Below are 7,718 nucleotides of genomic sequence, written 5' to 3'. Positions count from 1 at the left end.
TCATCAATTATTAAATGAATCCTCAAGTCAGACTTACCCCAGATCACCTGACCCTTATTAACCATCTTTTTTTTCAGCTGCACAAACTTGCCCTTTCATTCTGGTAACCAAAGCTCTTATAATTCAGAAAAGATTTGGGCACTACCTTGCCACTGAGTTCAGTCTTTCACCAAACGTCCTTCTACAGAGGCCCAGTTAAACTCTGGATGGTACTAAGTATTCTATCCTAGGTGCTCTGGCCTAGATGGTGGAAGATGGTAGGTGGTGAAAGCTGTGGCAGTTTACCCACAACTCCTGCTCCTTCAGGTCACTTGCCAGGTGACTCCCCCATCCTGCCTTCTGCAGAGTCGGCCCTCCCCTGAGGTCCAGCTCTCTCAGTTGACCCTATAAATTTATATAGATATATATAGTATAGGTCGATGCAGGAATAATCCACATAGGATCTTCTTCACTCTAATTCATTGGCTGTATGTATTATTATGACCTGCTTGTGGGCAAGGACTGAATGTTAAATGCTTTGACTCCTTAGAACCTAGCAGAGTGCTTCAATTCTTAGGAATCATTTAATTCTATTGAATGAAGAAGGAAATTCTTCAAATCATGAACTTTAAACCAACATCATTAAAGTTGTAATGATAAGCTAGCTCATTCTAGGCATGTCCTGGATTGTGAAACTAAAGGAGTAATTAAAAACCTGGAATAAATACAATAAAATTACACATGGTTACAATGATGTGTATATATATATATATACATGGGGCAAGAACAAAAAAATAAAATAGGCAGTTTTAGTGTAGTAAGGTTAATGAATAATTTTCATTTCTTTTGCTTTTTTAAAAAAATTATTTTTAAAGGCTTTGTGAAGTGAATACAAGGTTGGAGGAAGAAAACTTGGAAGAAAATGATAGGTGAGTAACGACAATGATTAAAGAGCTGTGATAAAGAGAGTTAGAAATCAAGTGGTTTCTGGATTACAGAATTAAAGAAGAGCCTTGTGTGAGGAGGTTGATCTGTGAAGGATGATGACCATCTCCATTAGGGACCAGACAGGAGGCAACAGGCTTAGGTTACAGCATGAGGGATTTAGATAAGAGAAAAGGAAAAATTTTCAGACAGTGAGATTTGATAGACACTGGAATGTGTAACTGGGGAAGCTTGTGGAATTTCCTTCTCTAGAGGTTTTTTAAAAATAGAACAGCATCTCATCTGCTCAAAGGATGGACTCTATTTGACCTTTCAGAGTATCCACTGAACCCAGAAGGTACACACACCTTAGAGAAGAAAGTAGGGTTGAATGATCCTGGGTAGCTTGTGAAATAAAAATGGGGTGAATAAATTTCATGTTTAATTTGATTTATATATATCATATGTAAATTATGATGGTTATAGTTCTTCCTTTTCCTTTCAGTTGAATATTTTCATTTTTAAGGCCTGGAGTTTAGGGTTTAAGTAAAAATGTTGCAGGGAGGGAGGAAGGAAACTATCTTACTTTAGAGCCTATTTTTATAGGGACATAGGTAAGGAGAAAAAAACATTTTGAATATTTTGATTTTGATTTCACTTCCTAGTCTAAATAAATTTTTTAAAAAACATTGACCTTTCTGGTGGCTTTAATATTTTTTAGGGTAAAAATTTTAAAAATTAACTTAGATCTGCATGTTTCTTTTAGTGTTTTTGGCAGAACTGGTATTCCAAACTGGAAGAGGTTCTCTGTATTTAATTTCCTCTCCGGAAGTTTACCTTCAGAAGTCCAAGTGTGAGGTCAAGCCTTGGGTTGCCGGAAATGGTAATGTCCTTTACTGTCTGAGCACCCAGACAGCACTTAATGAAACATCCTACTTTGTGGACATTGGTAAGGATTAAAGTGCTTTAACTATTTCCTCTTATTTTGTGATTTCTGATTTCTATATTCAGCCTTGTAAGACTCAAATAAAATTATATGTAAGAGCTGTGTTCTCTGTATTCAGCTATAACTGCAAATTTCCAGGTATAGGTGACATCCCTCTTTTCCTTCCTAAAAACCAAAACGTATTACGGGTCAAAAGGGATGTAAGTTGTATTCATTATCTACCTCAAGCAAAAACAATTCCAGGGTATTCTAAACTTGATTTCTTTCTAACTCTGTTTTGTTGACCTGAGGGCATTTATAGGTTAAAGCAGTGAATCATAATTTCTCATATTTGTCAAAGTGCTTACTCAGCTAGTATCTAATTTGATCTTAATAAGAACCTCATGAATGTCATGATCTTATAGATGAGAAGATGGAATCTCAATAAGGAGATGTAACTTGCCCAAGATCACAAAACTTGCAAATGCAGAGTCAAAATACTTCTGATTTCAACATCTGTGTCTTCCACTGTATCAGGCTATGCTGTCTGTGAAAAACTTTGCTTTCCTGGTGTTTTATTTTTTTCACCATTGATGAGATCTTTGCCTCTGATTCATTCTGAACCAAAATTATACTGAGACCATTACACTAATGTTATTATTACCAAATAGAAAATTGTGCTATCATTCTTGTGGAATAAAACACCAAAGGTTTAAAAAATTTTTGCCATTCCACATATTAAGTCATGTAAATTCTGATAGGACACTCCATATGGAGATTACAACTTATTCTAATTCATACTAGCTATTGATTATTAAGCAGCACTTTGTTTTTATTACAAAACTTACTTTAATTATTGCATCAGTCTCTGACAATGTTGAACACAATTTCTACATCCCCAGCTCTCTGTCCTGGGTGTCTTTAGGGTACAGTGGCTTTATTTCCTTCTCTAGCATTTCGGAAGTTTGTTTAATACTGACTCAGAGGAAGCATTCTAGCTGAGTCCTCACATGGTCTTGTTTACAGCTCTGGAGTGCACATAATAGATAAGCTACTGATTTCCACAAGACCCCCCGCACTTCCTGGGTGTGTGGGTGTGTGTGCTTGCGCCTGTGAATTGAGATTGTGCAATCTCCCTGCTTAGCTGCATCAAGTTGCAAAGTTATTTCACATCTCTTAAACATTTCTCTAGCAAGCCTAATTTCATAACCCCAAAACCATTGTATTCCATAGGAGGTGTGTTGGTAACTAGTAATTAACACTGAAAAGCCCATGAGTTTGTAACAAGATCAAACCTGATATTGAGGCATGGAGTAGAGAAATTTGCCTAAGGAAATATTGTGAAATAAAGCTGCAAACGGCCATAGATGAACACTGTTCCATCTGCAGGATTTCTTTCCTTGATCATAATTATAACCACCACTTGTCTAGTTATATGGCAAGAACTTTGTTAGGTCAGCATCTCTTATTTGATTCTAATGGTAGCCCTGAAAGATAAATATGGCTAAAGGAATTTTGTAGAAGACAACCAGATAATTCAAACACTGTGTCCTGTGTTGCCCTGATCTCTCTTTGGTTCCTTTTTGAGGTTACTCTGCATGAAATTTAATTGTAGGTTACATAAGGTATAGTAGAATTTATTAGAAGAACTGTCTGTGTATATTAAGGGGGTTTGGGCTAAAGATGTTTGGAGGATGATGATAGTGGGCTGAGGATAGCTCCATTAAACTCTTGAATATTTCAGGGAAAGTGGATCTAAGGCAGAAATGTCACATAGACCTCAGATCATTCTTACCTGGAGATAGAGAATGTGTACATGAATGTGTATGTAATGTCTTGAGCATAGTACTGAAATGATTGAATCCATCGTGAACAAGAACTGAACATTAAAAATCCAGAAGCAGATTTTCTTTAACCAACTCTGCATCAAAACAGAGCAACATTTATTATCTCAAGATTGTGCTTACCAAATTTAGGCATTCTTTGTAACTCAGTTTTTAAAAGCCATCATAATTTCTTCCCTTTGTTTTCTCTTTCCAGCTGCTGCTGCTTCTGAATTATGAGGCTTATCATGCATCACTTCTGCAGTGGATAGCTTTATTTTTGCAAAGTGTATGGAATGAAGTTTGTGGGGATGTAGACTGCAGGCACTGAAAGACCTAAATGAATGTGTAAGAATGACCACAAGGCACCAGACGTGGGTGTATTTATCCGTTTGTGTCATTACTAAGAGGTTTTAGTTCCAAAAAATATCCGGAAGGATTTAGTTTTGGGGAAGTGGGGAGGGAGAAGGAGTGGAATAAGATTTTTGAATTTTTAAACAATTTATTTGAGCTCCCTATTGATATATTCTATTTTCTTTGCATCAGAATCAGAATTTCTTAAGGGACACTTAAAGATTTTCATACCAGTGTCCACAGGCATTAGAAAGTTGATTTTGAAATTTATTTAGTGTGTTAATAAAAGGCATTTTCTTTCAAAGGAAACTGGAAATTGCAAAGTTGAAATATTAGTTATTAAAACAGCAATTAAGACTTTTTGTGGCCAAGAAATACACATGCAATTAAGACTTTTTGTGGCACATGCTTTGCTCCACTTGCAAGCTAATTGTGTTTATGTAGTTCTAGCTGATGTTCTACTTGTCAAAGAGGTCACGTAGTTTCATTGATAGAGGATATACACTCTCTTTGCAGAGCCAGAATAGGACAGTGGTGAAGCTATTCAATTCTGGAGTCAGACTGCTTGGATTAAAATCCAAGCTCTGTCTCTATCAAATTTTGTGACCTTGGCAAGTTAGTTAACCTCTCTGTGCCTCCGTTTATTTATTTGTAAAACAGGGATGATAATAATATGACCTATCTTGTGGAGTTATTTTGAAGATTAAAATGAAAGAATCATGACAAACACTTGGCACGTAGTAAGAGATCAATATATGTAATTCTTCAAAATTTACATGTAGTCATATTCACCTCTTTCTGGTGTACAGTTCTATGAGTTTTAATACATGCATAGATTGTTATAATCACTAACACACCAACACAACAGGATACAGACTAACTTCAACACCCCAAAGAATTCCCTTATGCTGTCTCTTTCTAGTCAAACACTAGTACCACTCCCCTCCCTCCCCCAGATCCTAGCCCCTGGCTACCACTGATGTGTTTTCTGTCCCTATGGTTTTGCCCTTTTCCAGAATGTCATATAAATGGGATCATACTGTATGTGATCCCATACAGTATGGGATCCTTTTTGAGACTGACACCTTTTACTTAGCATAATGCCTTTGTGGTACAACCTGATTTATATAGAATCTTATCTGAAGAGCTGACTTCATGGAAAAGGGATTGGTGAGAGTTTTTTTTAAGGATCATTAAAGGGAAGAAAAGCTCAGATTAATATTATCCAAAAGGAGAGTTTGTCTTAGCATGAGAAAGGAAATTTTCAGAGTTATCAAAATATCTAAATAGGATACATCTTCAAGAGGAAGTTATTTCCCTGTCATTAAGGGTCTAGAGACATAAGCTGAAAGGCCACTTGGAAGGCAAGGTGTAGAAAGATATGAGTCAAATATAAATTAACCGAGAGAAAACTGTGTTTGTGTATGGAGGCTTGGAGTGGGGCAAGGTGTTGGAAGGTCACAAATAATCCCAAATAATCTGTAAATGTAGTCATATTAGCTCTGTATCATGTGTGCAAATTAACTATTGTTGAATGCAGAGGGAACTTGGGTCCTAATCACCTCCATGGCTGTATAACTGGACAGGTAGCCAGCTGCTATTATAAAATAGAGGAGTAGCCTTAACCAGAATTGGTAGAGAGAGCACAGTGGGGTGGGGAGATAGCAAGACTGAAGGAAGGGAAGGAGTTGTGGTGGAGGCTGAGCAGACAAAGCTGCAACTGGCGGGGCTGGAGTTGTAGGTCAATGCACTGCATATGTGGTCCCAGGGGCAGCAATTATCACCATATCATTGTGAAGGCACAACTATCATGTGCCTTCTCCTAATTTACACACACAGACACACATATTTATGCACACGTGTAATATATTATGTGTGTGAATGTATGTTTTTAACTTGATCTATCTTTATTTTGCAAATCAGGTAACTTGCTCCTAGAAAATGGAAAGTCTACCATATCAGCTATGATTTCCTGCAAATCAGGTAACTTGCTCCTAGAAAATGGAAAGTCTACCATATCAGCTACGATTTTCTGCAAATCAGGTAACTTGCTCCTAGAAAATGGAAAGTGTACCATATCAGCTAAGATTTTCTGGGCATATACTAGGGCAATTTATATGCTATTTAATTTAATCCTTGAGTCAATAGCCTGTGGGAGAAATTACTTTTTCCATTTGATAGATGAGGAGATTGAGGTTCTGAGAGGTGAAGTGACTGTACCCAGAGAAACAGAGATGGTGAATAAAGGCAGAGCCAGATTTTGTTGTGTCTGTTTATCTTTAGAGTCTAGGACTTTGCCTTTGCTGGGCTTTTGCCTTTACTCTGCTTTCACACGATGATGAGAATGGTTAGATTTGGAGACTTTCTACTTGAAAATCCATGACCCAATTTTAAATATGAGGGAACAAAATATAAAATGTATTCTATAATGATACTTTCTCTTTGTATGTTTGTTGTTATTATTATTAGTGGTGATGATACCTTACAAACACAGTTACCAACTGAACTTAGCAAGAAGTTTAGGAAAGGAACACTAAGCTGTGGAAAAATCTTATAATCAGAAGACCTAAGTTAAAATTTCAGTTCTGTTCTTTATAGCTGCCTGATCTCTCTAAGCTTTGTGTTTGTTGGTGAATTTAAAGTGATAATACCAACTTCCCAGGGTTACTGTATGATTTAAATGAGAAAATGTATGGGTAAATGCTTAGCTATGCTTATCACATGGTAAGCATTTAATAGGAGTTTCAGAAATTAGATGAAAATATAATTAAGAAGGACTTTTAATTTCAAGACGTAAGCATAAGAATATAGGATATGGGAGGTTGATTCAAGATGGTGGAATAGAAGAGCGTGCACTCACTCCCTCTTACAAGAGCTCCAGAACCACAACTAACTGCTGAACAATCATTGAAAGGAAGACACTGGAACTCACCAAAAAAGATACCCCACATCCAAAGACAAAGGATAAGCTGCAGTAAGACGATATTCAAGAACATGGAAGATATACTGCATTCTACATAATTTGCAATAGAAGACAGAAACAAAAGACATAAGCCTTGTGGCTGACAGGGTCTTGGTGCTCCGGCTGGGTGTCAGGCCTGTGCCTCTGAGGTGGCAGAGCCGAGCTCAGGACATTGGTCCACCAGAGACCACCCAGGTCCACGTAATATCAAACAGCGAAAGCTCTCCCACATATCTCCATCTCAACACTAAGACCCAGCTCCACTCAACAACCAGCAAGATACAGTGCTGGACACCCTATGCCAAACAACTAGCAAGACAGGAACACAACCCCATCAATTAGCAGAGAGGATGCCTAAAATCATAATAAGGTCACAGACAACCCAAAACACACCACTGAACACTGTCCTTCCCACCAGAAAGACAAGATCCAGCCTCATCCTCCAGAACACAGGCACCAGTCCTCTCCACCAGGAAGCCAATACAACCCACTGAACCAACTTTAGCCACTGGGGGCAGATACCAAGAACAATGGGAACTACGAACCTGCAGCCTACGAAAAGGAGGCATCAAACACAGTTAAGTTAAGCAAAATGAGAAGACAGAGAAACACACAGCAGATGAAGAAGCAAGGTAAAAACCCACCAAACCAAACAAATGAAGAGGAAATAGGCAGTCTACCTGAAAACGAATTCAGAATAATGACAGTAAAGATGATCCAAACTCTTGGAAAGAGAATGGAGAAAATACAA

At 37.6% G+C, this 7,718-nt stretch overlaps 1 long non-coding RNA gene across 1 annotated transcript; it reads left to right on the top strand.

The window, feature by feature from the left end:
• The first annotated feature begins 1,661 nt into the window (after nt 1–1,661).
• LOC125964722 (uncharacterized) lies at nt 1,662–6,051 on the top strand. Its single transcript, XR_007477958.1, has 3 exons — nt 1,662–1,852; nt 3,869–3,999; nt 5,929–6,051. It is a non-coding gene; the product is annotated as an uncharacterized LOC125964722 (long non-coding RNA).
• The last annotated feature ends 1,667 nt before the right edge of the window (nt 6,052–7,718 follow it).

This window comes from Orcinus orca, chromosome 6 (genome assembly GCF_937001465.1).
Source record: "Orcinus orca chromosome 6, mOrcOrc1.1, whole genome shotgun sequence".
Lineage (NCBI taxonomy): Eukaryota > Metazoa > Chordata > Mammalia > Artiodactyla > Delphinidae > Orcinus > Orcinus orca.
The sequence above is the reverse complement of the archived record's forward strand: the minus strand, read 5'-3'. Positions and strand labels throughout refer to the sequence as shown.